We start from the raw sequence: 14,955 nt of genomic DNA on the forward strand, positions 1-14,955 counted from the left end.
TTATAAGCCACAGTTACATTTACACTTAAATGATATCTAGAATTTTTTTTTCTTTCTCTAACACTCAGTTGCATAAATCACATAAGTTAAATGAGTTGAGTCAACTCATAAACCTCAGATGAATTGAGACATGGAGGGAAAAGAAAGGCAATAACTATGTTGGAAACAAATTTGCAGCTATGAATAACCAATATCCAATAGTTCCAAGAATTAGAGCAATTTTTGACCCAATCATCCGAAACACAAACCAAGCAATCAAAGTAGATACTGTGAAGGAGGTATACAATACTCCAAGTGAAATAGTTCCTAAATTTTTCTCCTAAAAGTAAAACCCATTATATCAGCCAAACCACTAATAACAAAGTATTGAAAGCTCATTACAACGAGATTGAACATATTAATAAAAAAAAGGGACAAATAGATTAAAATGATCTCCTATATTGATTATTGATCACAACAACAAAGTTATTGAAAACAGTAGTAATAAAAAAGAATAAAGTATATGATTTTGATGAAAGAAAGAACTGACAATGTTAAGAGTACTTTCAAGATTCTGAACAACAGGATAAGCCAAGAAGATAAAAAAGAAAGCCCACCTCAAAAAATGAACATATCTAGTATGATTAAGAGGGGTTTGTTGGAGGAACCAACACAGTCATATATGGAATTACCATATGCCCCACCTGCATCAACATCAAATTAGATAAATTCTTAAAACTAATTATTAAAAAAGGAAAACACTGTTCTCGTATCTTTGAGAAATATTCAGTACAAGTCAAGGAAAAGACATTATTCAAAACCATGGAAGCAATGCCTAGGCACCAGGTCATCCTAGCAATCACATATACATATAACAGAAAAGACTAAAAACCTTTATATCGAAACCCCCCATTGATCCCGATTGAAGCCCTAATTTTGAAGTCTAGAAGTGAATCTGATTCAACAACCAAATTGAACCCAATTGAAATCCAAATTCTGAAATCAGCCATGACATCAACCATGTGTTCAAAAAAGTCCAAAATCATTATAAATAACGAAAAAACCTAAACTAAAGAAGCATTCAAGTCCAAGCACTAAATATAAGAAATACTTAAATGGAAGTAGTTATATGTATGTATATATCATATGTGTTGGAATATATCTGAAACTTATGTTTTGAAATTGTTTTGTTTTACTTAGTTAAATAAACGTTAATGTGTGTTAGGACTTAATTTCAATACACGCTTGAATGATGTAAGTTGTTCCTTATAAATAGCAACTATCCTACTCACTCCTAGCACGTTTCCACTACTACTGGTTTCATCCCATAACGCCTAAAGACCTATTCTAACTGCTATTTATAAGGAACAACTCACATCATTCAAGCGTGTATTGAAATTAAGTCCCAACACACATTAACGTTTATTTAACTAAGTAAAACAAAACAAATTCAAAACATAAGTTTCAGATTATATTCCAACAATCACCACCTTAATCTGAAACTTGTCATCATGCAATCCTTCCTGCCCGTATGGCTTATTCGACTGAGCCCGTATGACTATTCAACTGAGCCCGTATGGCTAATAATCTGAGCCCGTATGGCTATTCAACTGAGCCCGTGTGGCTACGGTTTGCCCGTCTGGCACTTTGCTTCTTTGTCCGTATGGCATTTCTTATTTTCCCGTCTGGCACGCTTCGTTTGCCCATCTGGCATGACTTATTTGTCGGCAGCCTCGTACTACACATGCATCACATAATACACATGTAGCTTTACCACCATCCTTTCAATTGCATCATCTTTCCTTTTTAGACTCCCACAAGGCATCATGAACTGAACTGAACAGTACATATGATGTTCAACATATTATACATATGCTTTTCAGGCTCCCTCATAGAATATTGACAAGCACAGCAGCAATCCCACCCCTTACGACCAAAATATCAAACCACTCGCTCACATAAACCTTCTCCGCTATCATCATTGATCTGCGAGAAAAGATGGCTTATACTCATTCACAGATCCTGTTCACGACCAAATCATCTGCCTCAACATTTCGATTTCTCTCTAGCTATGTGCCGTCAATTAATCTCTGCTATTTTTTACCAAGGGTTTGGGCCGGGCGACCGGGAAAAAAAAACTGAATTAAACGAGAGAAAGTCCATCGATAAAATATCCGGGTAAACACGGCAGCGTCCCAGAACACTGTCACCACCAGGAGGACCGCCTCCACCTGGCTTTAGCACCTCCGGTGGTGGAGCAACCTCACCCGCTCTGATACCAAGTGTAGAGACTAAACTAGAACAGGGATGTGTATAAACATATTACGTGTGTATAACATAGGCTAAACAACTAAAATAATATCAAGTGTTAAAACTAAATCTAAAGTACAACAGCTGTTTGAGTGTTTTGTATATGAAAAGAACTGCACTTGTCACTTATAAAAAATGATAGATTACAAATGACTTAAATAGAACAAAGCCCAGAGAGGTGGCTGCATGAAAATAGCAACTATCCTACTCACTCCTAGCACGTTTCCACTACCAGTAGTAGTGGAAACGTGCTAGGAGTGAGTAGGATAGTTGCTATTTACAAGGAACAACTTACATCATTCAAGCGTGTGTTGGGACTTAATTTCAATACACGCTTGAATGATGTAAGTTGTTCCTTGTAAATAGCAGCTAGAATAGGTCTTTAGGTGTTATGGGATGAAACCAGTGGTAGTGGAAACGTGCTAGGAATGAGTAGAATAGTTGCTATTTTAATGCAGCCACACTCAAACAGCTTCTGTACTTTACATTCAGTTTTAACACTTGATATTATGAGTGTTGTTTAGCCTATGTTATACACACGTAATATGTTTAGCCTATGTTATACACACGTAACATATTATAAATATAGATTATGAGGTACCTGAAGTCTGTGTGAGAGGGGGAGAGTCGGAGAGAGCTATCAAGTTTAGTGAAAATTCGTGAGAGTGTAGGGAGGGAGATGGTGTGAAGCTTAATTATCTATCCGAAAAAGTTGAATTGGGCATGGGCGGTTTATTTGCCGCTCATTCAATTTTTTGGCCTCAAAAAATAATTTTAGAAAAATAATGATTTATTTTATATTTTCTAAATACATTAAAACCTCCATTAATTAATAATAAATTAATTAATATCCAACTATAAATTGATATTTTTAATACATAATTTTTATCTCGATATAATAGCGACAATGTACATGTAATCTCAATAATTGAATAATCTTAATAAATTTAATAATTTCTTGTGCGCGTTAGAAAAATGTGGGTGCCAACAGTGCCATGTGAGCAATAGTATTTTTAATAGAAAAATATGGCAACACATCTCTACGTACGACAACATAACCATACTTTAAACCTTTAGCAACAAATATTTGATGTCTAAGGAAAAATAAAAATGACAATGTTGTATTAGCCAAAATGAGCATGTCTAATCCAACAAAATCAATGGCAACATTAGTTTAAAATGTTGTAATAGGTCATTTATGGTGTAGTGTTGATAAATTATTTTGGTAAATAAGTTTGGAAAATTTATTCTAATTCTATTTTGAATTTATTTAAATAAAAGTTAGAATTAGTTCATTCCACTTTTAGGACAAATTGGGTATTTGTTTAACTTTTCGATAAATCAAGTTTGTGTTCTCTATAAGAATAATTTAAAATGACTTATCGATAGACAAATTCCAAATATCTATTTTTGAGTTCTCGACAAGTCATCTACTTTTATTATAAATATCCATACTTCACCATACATACTCTTACCTACAGTTTTCGAGATCTAAAGTGACCTAGCTTTCAATCCAAAACCGTTTTCTCTCGTTTTTCATCCTTTCTGAGTAATTTTTCTTACCCATTCATTCTCATATGTCAACAATGGCCCAAAATGTTTATAGAACATGTATCCCAGTGAAAGGAACCAACTATCTTGCTTTCCTTCATGCAAACCAAGCTCTTGATAGTTTTAAGGGGTTTGTGAAGTGCTGTGGATCGTATCTTGCAGGAGCTTTGACTGCAAATCCAGTACTGTATCTAAATGTACTGCATGAATCCTGGACTACAGCTGTAGTGAGGACTGATGTTAACAACTACTCTCTCTCTTTGGTGGTGACATACACAATTGGAGGCCAATGAATAGAATTCAATGACCAAGATATGAATAGAGATTTGGGGCTGCCAACTGAGAATCTGGTGGAGTTACCAAATCCTGATGAGCTGACAGAGTTCATAGACTTCATCAATTATGGTGGGAGAATCAACCTGTCAAGTTTAAATAAAACCAATCAAAGGAAGGAGTGGTCATTCACCTTTGAAACTGTAGTAAGGGCATTTACTTGCAGAAAAACAGGATATGACAATATTTCAAGTGTTGTGCAAAAGCTGGTATATTCAATTGCCCACAATAGACACCTGAATGTTGGTCTGCTGATCCTCGAAGAACTTGCAACCAGGATGATTATGCCTCTTACAGCTAGAGGTAAGGAAATTTTATTTCCTAGATTTATTATGTCCACTTTCTAAATAATAAAGTAGCTGACATACACCTACTGAATGGTATAGATAGTACAAAATAGTTAATGTAAGCAAGTGTCCAAACTAATATTTAGCTCACTACTACAAGAATAAGGTGAATGTAAGTCTGAAAATCACTCCATTTATGTTGGAGAGATTTAGGACTTATCCTTATCCTATGCCTGACATGAGATCTAATGCACAATCTAGCACATCTTTGATTCCTGAACCTGTGGAAGTACAAGTATAGGATACCAACAGGGATATTCCCAAGCTGCAACCATTCTTTCACAACCTTTAAAAGCTAGGAAACTAACTACCTACCTCATCTTCTCAAAAAGGTGAGGTCCGTAAAAGAAGATAAAGGGGATAACACCTAGCCGTGTTAACTGAGAGTGGTGAGAAAGAGCTGAAGAGAAACACCTCTGGTCATTAGATCGAAAAGAAGTAAACAAACTGAGCTGACCACTATATCCTCCTCTAATCCTCCCAATAGGATGCAGTTGCAAAAATAACCAGAGTGAGTCTGCACAGCCCTGCACAAGAAGCAATTCAAGTGTATGGTAGAAGAATAAGAAATGCACGCATTGTGAGAGCGCATCTCTTGAAGCTCCCTCATCTATTCAGGGGGACCTGCCAACACTCACAACTCAGAAATATCTCTTCTAACTAATATTTCTTCTATTCCAAGTCCTGTTAAATCTATTTCTCAAGTGAACCAAAAATCAAGTGACTTAGCTCAGAAGTTTTGCTCACAATCCAGACACCTCATTTTGATGGTGAGAGGTACAATGTTGGGGTAGACCTTGATTGACACCATCACAAAAATGGCAGACTCATCAATCTTTACTGGAGACTCAATGGATATATCTAATGCACCTTCATAATGCAAAATACTCTTCACAGACTGAAAGGTTTGAGTGTAGTACTCCTGAGAGGGAGCTATCTAAATCATCTCCAATTCAATTGGAGGTTCCTTATGAAGGAACGAGTCCCCCTGACAACCCGAAGCAACAATTGCCTCTGCAGTTAAGGTAGGAGTACACTTGCCCATGATTCTGTCATAGGGGAGGCAAGCATAGCATATTCCAAGTGCCAGTGTATGGTAAGACAAACAAGGGTTTGATGCTGGTGTACATGTCAGTAACCCAGTCAAATCCCCTCTAATTCAATTAGAGGTTCTCACTACAAGTGGAGACACACAACACTGTCAAAACCACAGAGCAATTGTGAGTCAAACTGTGATCTCAGTCACAAGAGTTTCTGTTGAACCATCCACCTCTCAACCTCAACAACCTCACATACTCTCTCAATGGCTACAAGAATCTGTCTCTCAACCAACTTCTGTAGATGATTTACTAGTAGAGCAGATCTCTGGACTGGCTAACATCTCACAGCATCTTCTGACTTCAAACATGAGCAACCAAGATTATCAAGCCATCATGCTTGCTTATAATGAAGAGTGTGAGGGAGAAAAAGGAGAAATTGTCAATGATGCTGAGCTAGATAGAAATATGGATGCATGGCTGTCTGAGGACTTTGCCTTAGAGATGAATCAAGTTCTGGCCGGATTTGGAAAAGAGTAAGATACTATTATGGGAAGCAATACAAAGGACTTGAGTCCAGAAGCTGTCTATAATGCCATTACAGATGTATACAAACCTCAACTTAAAGCATTTCATTTGTTTGGTATGGCTCTTCAAATCAAACTCACTGGCCATGAAGATAGAATCAGGAAACTGGTAAATGAGGAAATGGACATGATTATACCATCTCTAGAGAAGATCTATTTCTAAATTCAACCATTTTTCTGAGCAAATGGCTAGGATGGATCTTGTCTATGTTAAGAAGAAAGTCAAAACCTCTAAATATCCTTCACCAATCTCCATGAAGTGATCCAGAATCAAATTACCCACAAAAATGAGAACAAGGTCCAGCTAAATCAACTTCACCAGAGCAGATTTACGCCCTCAGGCTTTGCTAATGGAAGGGATCAAAGAGGCTATAGAAGAACACGTTGGCACATCTACCAGCTCTTATCAACCCGAATCTCACTTCAACAAATCTGCAAATTCAGTCACTACAGGGTCAAGTCACAACATTGCAAGACTCCAACTCCTCTCTCACTCCACAAGTAGAGACTTTGACATCTCTTGTCAAGAGCCAACAAACAGATATCTAAACTCTGGTGGATTCCCATAAGCATCTTCAAATGCATAATTTTATAGCTTTAGGAGCCATCATGGGTAAACTCAACATACCACTACCATCTCTGCCCGAACAAGTAAGGCCTGAAATCCCTACTTCCCCTTCTCATGCCTGCCAACAAGACAAAGGGGGAGATAGAGGCTAGGTTGGCAAAATCAAGGTCATCTCAACATCAAGTTAAGGGTGCTGGAAAGAAAGCTAAAGAAGTTGATCTTGACAAGTAGAGACTTATTAGGTCTGCTGAAGGACCTAGTTTGAGCAGATAGTTTGAAGAACTACTCAATACCTTAAAGCTTCTCTCAACAAAAATCAATTTTATAAGGTGATCAAGGTCAATAAGGATAACTTTCTGGAAGATAGGATAATGGTTAATGCAAATGACTCAGGGACAGACAGATATATTCAGGTGTCCCTCAATTGACTTGCCTCAAGGAGGGCATCTGAGTTAGATATCTTTATCAGCAAAGTTAGAACTATAACTCGTGAAGATACGAAGCTATTAACTGTACTGAAAGATGCTTATGTAGCTACCTTTCCTGAAGCATATCTACAGCCAAACAAGGGAATAACATACATCTGTCCAACCACCAAACAATTCAGATTTTTAAATATCCCTAAATAATGTGTCAGGAGAAATGAGAAGCTTATCATGATCCTTGGAACTAGCTTAAAAGCTAAGAAAAACAAAACCATGATGATATGGAAATTATAAAGCTACTAAGGAGATATATGGATAATGCAGAAGTCAACCTGCCCAAAACTCAGTTTAACAATGATGAGTTGGATGATGATGAACACAAGAAGCGTGATCAGAATCCTTCTGGCTTAAATCCGAGTCAGTCTAGTAAACCATCTGGTAGCAAGGGTGGAGAGAAGAAGAAGGAGGATGGCATGAAAGATGAGGAGAAGAAGAGAAGAGGGGAGAGAAAGAGCAGAAAACCTCATGATGATTCAGGAACTCAAACAACCCTAAAAATCCAAATACAACCATCTCAAACCTTAGCTCAACCCACAACATTAACTATCTCTAACATCAAACCTTCCCAAACACCTAAGCCAAAATTTATTTATAGACAAACTACCAACTCCTTCCTAAAAATTATAATCACCTCAAGCCACAAAAATCTCAAGAAAATGACAATCCACCTTTAGCCAAACCTTCACTAAAATTCAAGCTCAAATCTGTTGGGAGAAAGCCTAAGAAAGTCAAGCCTGCAAAGGAAGTGGAAGTCACTGAAAGGGCCATCTGTAATTGCTTTAAGGAATCAGACTCTCTACCTCTAAATTGGTGCACCTTAGATGAAGACCATTTCCAACATCCAGTTGAGGAAATTGTTAAAATCTGGACTCTATCACTGAGAGAAGTTAGAGTTTATTTTAAGGATGGTACATTCACTCTTCTAGACAAAAAGTTAATGGATTTTTTGACTCCTGCTGAAATTAAGAGAGTGTTAAGTTGTTAAAAGGAAAGGACACTATCACAAGGACTTGTAGATCATCTTTGGCTGAATGGTTGAATGAAAGGGAGGATATAAAGAAAATAGATAAGGATGAATCTAAAGAAAGAAGAAGGAGACATGATGAACAAATAAATATGTTTATAAAAAGATCAGAAGAGTTGAAAACAAAAGGAATGAGCATAATTTCTAAAGATGGTAGGTTTCTAAACATCAAAGTTTATGAATTCTCAAGATTCAGCTTAGAGTATCTGGACCGGGGTTATCCTGAGGGAGAAAGGAAAAAACTTATGGAAGCTCTAAGTGGAACAGTCATCATAGAAGAACATGAAATTCTTGATCATTTGAAGGACAAACTTAGAGAATAAGCAGATATAAAAACTGTTTTTACCTGACCATTATAATTATGGAACCTGGTGAATCTTATGTTGAACAAACTGTAATTCTATCAAGATTTATATTTTAATTTTATCCTTGTTAACAGGAATGAATTTGTGTTAAGCAATCTTCTCACAAATTCGGGGTCATTGTTGCAAAAGACATGCTTGTACTTTAACAAGACTAAGATAATTTGTCAACCCTAAGTAAGTTGTATTATTATCTAAATTTGTATTATGTACTTATAACACTTAAAGTCTGTAAAAATGCAAAGGAGCTGACTGGAGTCTTTTTCCTAAAACAGTATCAGGTCTAAGGATTCTATCTGGAAGAAGATCAAGAAGATCATGCCCCAGATGAATTTTGAAGAAGCATGGAGTTGAATAAATTTGTTTGGAGAAAAATACCCTAAGTCAAGATCTCTACATGTTACAGATTTAATGTTATAGAGAAGTCATTCGAGAACTCTAGAATGGCTTATCGAGACGTTATTCAAGTTTCAGAGACTGCGAATGGATGAGGAACATCCAGCAGAATAGTAGTTTTGCTAGTCGACGGATGACTGCTGTTAGGCACATCCTCGGGTTACAATCACTACTCGGCGGATGAGCAATATCCAACGGGATAGAAGAAATGAATTAATTCAGAATGGAGAAGTCAGGAAAGCTACTAAAGAACTCAGGAAGTATCGACAAGCAAAATTGAGGAAATGAAGTTTGGAGATATTGACAAGTCATTCCTTCACTAGAAAACTTAGAGTTATCGACGAGTCTACATTCAGTAGAGAACTCTGAGTTATCGATAAGTCAAAGTAAAGATGTGAAGACTAGAGATCTCGACAAGTTGAAGAGCTCTACAAGCCAAACTCAATATGGAGTTCTAGAGATCTCGATAAGCCTGTATACTTATCATGATGTCAAGTGTTCTATTAATTCAAACTGGAGATCTCGAGGTACAGTCTCAAAGTACAGAATTGCAGATCAGTGCAATATCCAAGATAAACAATCAACAAACAATCCAACAGCTGGATTGACAAGTCTACAAAAAGCAGCTTAAAGAGTGTGCAAGATCAATGGAAAATATTAACTAAAAGAGGGAGATTAAAGTAAACACGGGATGCTAAAGATATGCTAAGCCATAAAATGGAAGATTTGCTTTTCTATAAATAGAAATGACAAGTGACAGTTTAGAAAAGCTAATAGCATATTTATTATCCACTGTGTAAACTAGCAGTTAACTGAGTTATAAAGTTAACACTGGTCCTCTAGTTAGATGTAACAATTTAGGGAAATTCTCTTGTATCACTCTCAATAAGAAGATGAGCTCTTTAATATAAAAGAGCTTAGAAATTTTGTAGCAAAACAGTCTTAATTTTTAATATAAAAATTAAGTGAGTTTTGAAGATCCGTGTTCTTTATTTTCTGCATGAACGCTTTTCTATACAAGATTTAATTTACTTTGTTCAACAATTAACTTTCATGAAAAACCTAAAATCAGAAAAACACATTCACCCCCTCCCCTCTGTGTGATTCATTACCTAACAGTTGTGAAATGGTGAACTCGCCAGAATTGGTGTGAATCGAATGAACTCACCGGAATTGGTTTAAATTAATTCACCATTTGGAGAAATATATTTAGATGAGATTTAGTATGAGAGATATGTGTGTGTATGTGTGTAATTATATTATTTGGAATATACAAAATATGGATGAGTGTGTATGTAGTTAGAGAGTAAGATTAAGTACTTGTGTAATTTTTTATAAGGGAATGAAATTGAATGAGGAATATAAAGAGAAAGAGATGAGGATGAAAATTGAATGGTTGGAATGAAAGGATTGAGAAATAAATGAATGATCAAGATTAATTCAAGTTGGCAATCCATGTGCTTTCTTAGAGCATCTCCAATAGGGGTTGCCAAGCTTATGTGGCATCGCACCCTTGGTTGTCTACCTATTGGAATTGGGAGCTTGCCAAAAGGTTGCTTACCAAGATTGCCAAAATTTGGCAACCGCTTGGAAACTTCATAAATTAGCAAAAAGCCATAAAAAATATCTAAAGGGTATATTACTCAACCCACTTTTATATTAAACTAAATATAAAATTAATATAGAGGGACCACATGGGCAACCTTTAAAAGCAATTGATTTTACTGATATGGAATTTTTTTTTTTAATTTTACAGACGTATTTTGTGAAATTGTATAACAATCAAACTAATTATATATTATACTTCTTTTATAATATATTGGAAATGAACAATTACTTTTTTAAATAATAAACTATTATAAAAAAATTGTGAAATATATTATGTTAAACTAAATATCTTTACAAAACAACAAACAAGCTGTTATAAAATTAATTAATACATTTTTACAAAATTAATAATTACATTATTAATTTTTATCATGGCTACAGAAATCGGAAATCGGACTAAATCGGTTGACCAGCCGATTTAGGATTTATCGAAATGGGGATTTTTCGGAAGGTTAAACAAGAATTAAGTCGGTAATATTTTAATATTAATTTTAAAATATATGTATTAAATATATATTGTAATTGTAGTTGGGTTGGGCTTAAACATGGTTCAAGGTGGACTTTGTATAAATATAGGCTTCTTGCCCATACCTTACTTAAACATATGATGTACTGCATTATTAGGTTGGGCCTTGAGTGCTGGACTGCATTTTAAACAATTAGGTTTAGGTTGTATCGTTAACCCCTCCGCCCATCTACCCCCTCCGCCGCTGCTTCTTATCTTTTCTCATCTCTCTCCCTTTCTCTAATTCGCCTCTTTTTCTCCTACTTCTATCTCTCTCTTCTCTTATATTCTTATTTGTCTCTTCTTCTTTCATAGAAAATGAAGTTCTGGTTAATTCTTTAGTATGGGTAACAAATCTCTAATTACACGGGGTTTTGATTTCACTTTGTACATTTGATTTATGTAAATTAGAGTTTACTAATTTAGGTTTATTTTATTTAAGGCTTTTGGGTTAGTATGTTTCATCTCTTTAGTTATGTGGGTTTTGGATTATCCTTGCGAGTTACTTTTTGTATGTATACAACTGAAAACTCAGCAGGAAGAGGTATGTTTCTCGAGACCTCAATCTTATGAATAGCAAATGCAAAATGTAGCCTTGCTCATGAAATTTATATATGTTCAACTAGATGATACGTTGTTTTTATCTTGGTAAAGATTGATGGAATTATTATAAGCTTCAAGTTGTTTACCCTTAATGATATGTTCAGGTAGTATTGTTGAATACTTTTTATATGATGAAACTAGGAATCACAGTTTTGGTGTAATATTTTTTACTTTGTATTTATATGGTATTTGTTGGTCATCATCATTGTTTTCTTCATTTTAAAATTACTTGGTAAATTTTGGTGAACCACTCGTCTTTGTTGAGTTCACTGACTATCATAGCTTATGGTAAATTTTGACTGGATTGTTATAACATCTCCTAAAGCCGGTCCAGTCTTTTTTAAAGCTTGGAAGTAAAATTTTGCAGTTAGTCAGTGATGTCAAGTTAGTAAAATCTGAAGTTCTACACGGTTTTTCTATACTGATGTGATTTGGTTTTTGATTTATAATGCTACCCGTACCCCAAATGTGAAGATATGTGTTGTAGGAGCTGGTACAACAAGCATATTTGATAACATGGCACACTCCTCAAAACAGATACTTGACATTGCATTTGCTCCTTCAAAAGATATATTCTTGGGAAAACCATACATTCTATGAATCTGATAGCTTCCAGAAGCTAGAAGGTGATTTAAATTCAAAATATTATTCTTTCAGCAATTGGTAAGGTTTTAACTTCAAAGCTCCCACATACTGGAAATAGAAAGTGCACGGTGTTGTATCCTACATCTGCAAAAGCTAGCAGTGAGATTGGTATGTGCCTTTACTACTGTGTTTTTTGTTTTGCTTGTATAAAACTGATGTGAAAGCACTATAAATCTAATTCATCTATTTATTGAAGTTTTACATGGCTATACTACTTGATTTTGATGCTAGTATTATATCTAGTGGTGCTTTCTCATTTAGTCATTTTTAATAAAATGTGGATGGTTTTAATTTTAAAGATCACTTACTCTGATACGGTAGCTTGGATTATGTTCTTGTGGCTTGATTATGATAATAATACATGTCCTATTCAGGAACTATATAGAGCAAGTGTCCTAACTATGTAGAATCTAAACTTTCATGTTCCTTTCACTTTGATTCTGGGAATGTGGTGGATGTCAGCATTCTTTCACAGGTGAATCGAGATTTTGTTAGATAAGTACAATAGTACATGATAAGAGACATCCCAACGACAAAAGCAATAACTTGTATACCAAGGCTCTGGTGTATAAGTTACCTTTAGTAGTCTTTAAATTAAAGATACCAGTGTTCTATATGTACGGGCTAATATATAAAGCCCATAAAAGGAGAAAATTGTATTAGTTTTGGAACTGAGAAAAGAACGGTGCTATGTATTAAGCTTTTTTCTCATATACAACCAGAAAGGAAAGTGATATTATCTAATCATATATTTAGTGTACATTAAATTGATATTCAGCCATAATATTACCTCTATAATAGGTAATAAATGTGGTCCTAAAGTTTTATAAATCCATGTAAACCTCATTTCTCTATCCATAACTGATGATTCTTTACAATTAAAAAAATATATATTTAAAGTGAGAGTCGCGCGTCTATCTTGCACTTGTGTGTGCACTAAAACTGTTCATATCTCTATGTTGCTAATATATTTTGAAATACTTTGATAAGGATTTGACAAATAGCATCTTTATTTCAGAGGAAGGCCTTTCTAGCCGTGGATTCGAGGTTATGAGGCTTTACATACACGAAAGTAAGTATTTCAGGGCTCATAGAAAGGGCATAAATTGTCAGTACCTTTTCTGCACTGTTAAGGACATGCATACTTTTCATGTAATAACTATCTGCAAGGGTCATTCATGGAATATGTTATAATGCCACTCTCTCATTTAGGGTATAATTTGAGCCCGTTTGATATATTTATACTATTTACTAACAGGGGAAAGAACATATTAAAGTTTCATTTAAGTGTATCTCAAAAGTATTGGCACCTGATACATTTTAATGGTTTGCAGGGAAGACCTGTATTGAAGTTATACGGTAGAAGTTTGATTTATTATTATCTAAACCTATGCTTGCCCAGGTTCTTTTGTTAGACGAGGTTACACTTGACCTAGATGTTGTTGCAAGGATGGATTTGCTTGACTTCATCAAGGCAGAGTGCGAGTAGGTATAAACATTAATATTTGTTTACATTTAATTGAGATTAATTTTCGTTAGAAAAAACCTTAAATAATTTTACAGTAGGCATATGTATATGTAGTAAGGTTACAAGCTAATTTCCTCGATTTAGTTTACAATTTCTTCTTTTCTTCCCAAAAATTTTTACTCGAATTATCCATTGAACTTTATATGGTTGCTAATAAAAATGTAGGATAATATTGAAGACGCATGTCCCACATTTTCCGATGATTAAGAGGAAAATTGGCAAATTTTCAGAGACTTTGTTGTGCATCATATGCTACATATATTATGTTGTTTCAAAAAAGATTTTACGTACTTTTCGTCTTTTTAAGTTAGAATTGGGTGTATGTGCCCGATTTACACTAGTTTTGTATATTTAGAGCTTGTTAAATGCTTGTTCCGGTTGTTTTTGTAGGATGTTTGTTGGGACTTGTTGGATGCCACTTATGACATGTATTATGTAAAACCAAAACAATTATGTCCAAAATTTTATTTTTCAAGTGTTCCGTTTGACTTCATACGGTGTTGCAGTATGCATAGAAAATGGTGTTGTAATTAAAAAAGGCGTCGAAAATCAATGAAATTATTGTTGTATTTAGCGAAAAATGGTGTTGCGTATTATAAATTTAGTGTTGTAATAGATGGTAGGCCAATAGCTGACGTGGCAGGGTGGGACTCATGCTGACATGTCATGGAACCGTGGCATGCTGACATGTCATGGAAACGTGGCATGATGACGTGGTTATGTGGACCCCCTGCTGCTCACATGGCATCTGATGTGTCACTTGCCATGTAGGACCTAGTGTAATGTCCGGTCATACCTTATGTAACAATAATTGTTGTTTCCAATATTTGCATCTACTATTGCAAAATGAGCTTAATGCAATACATACAGGTGTTGCACAAAGTATTGCATTAGGGGTCTACGGCCACATCCACATTGGCAACCCATGGTGTTGCCAATTACTTTATGTAACACCATTTACACCTTATGCAAGTGTATAGTAGGGGTTGCCTATGTGCACTTATGGCCTAGTGTTAGCAGCTAAATTTGACCAATTTTTGTAGAATTTAGTAGCTAAATTGAACAACTATTGTAGTATTTAATGCAT

At 35.2% G+C, this 14,955-nt stretch overlaps 1 long non-coding RNA gene across 2 annotated transcripts; it reads left to right on the top strand.

Annotated features, from left to right (window-relative positions):
- The first annotated feature begins 11,282 nt into the window (after positions 1–11,282).
- LOC141701347 (uncharacterized) lies at positions 11,283–14,343 on the top strand. 2 transcript variants are annotated; one of them, XR_012566750.1, is made up of 5 exons: positions 11,283–11,636; positions 12,353–12,448; positions 13,359–13,412; positions 13,743–13,829; positions 14,034–14,343. It is a non-coding gene; the product is annotated as an uncharacterized LOC141701347 (long non-coding RNA). The 2 variants fall into 2 exon arrangements; XR_012566749.1 differs by lacking the exon at positions 11,283–11,636 and having other exon boundaries at positions 11,887–12,448.
- The last annotated feature ends 612 nt before the right edge of the window (positions 14,344–14,955 follow it).

Source organism: Apium graveolens, unplaced genomic scaffold (assembly GCF_009905375.1).
Source record: "Apium graveolens cultivar Ventura unplaced genomic scaffold, ASM990537v1 ctg3754, whole genome shotgun sequence".
In the NCBI taxonomy this organism is placed as follows: domain Eukaryota; kingdom Viridiplantae; phylum Streptophyta; class Magnoliopsida; order Apiales; family Apiaceae; genus Apium; species Apium graveolens.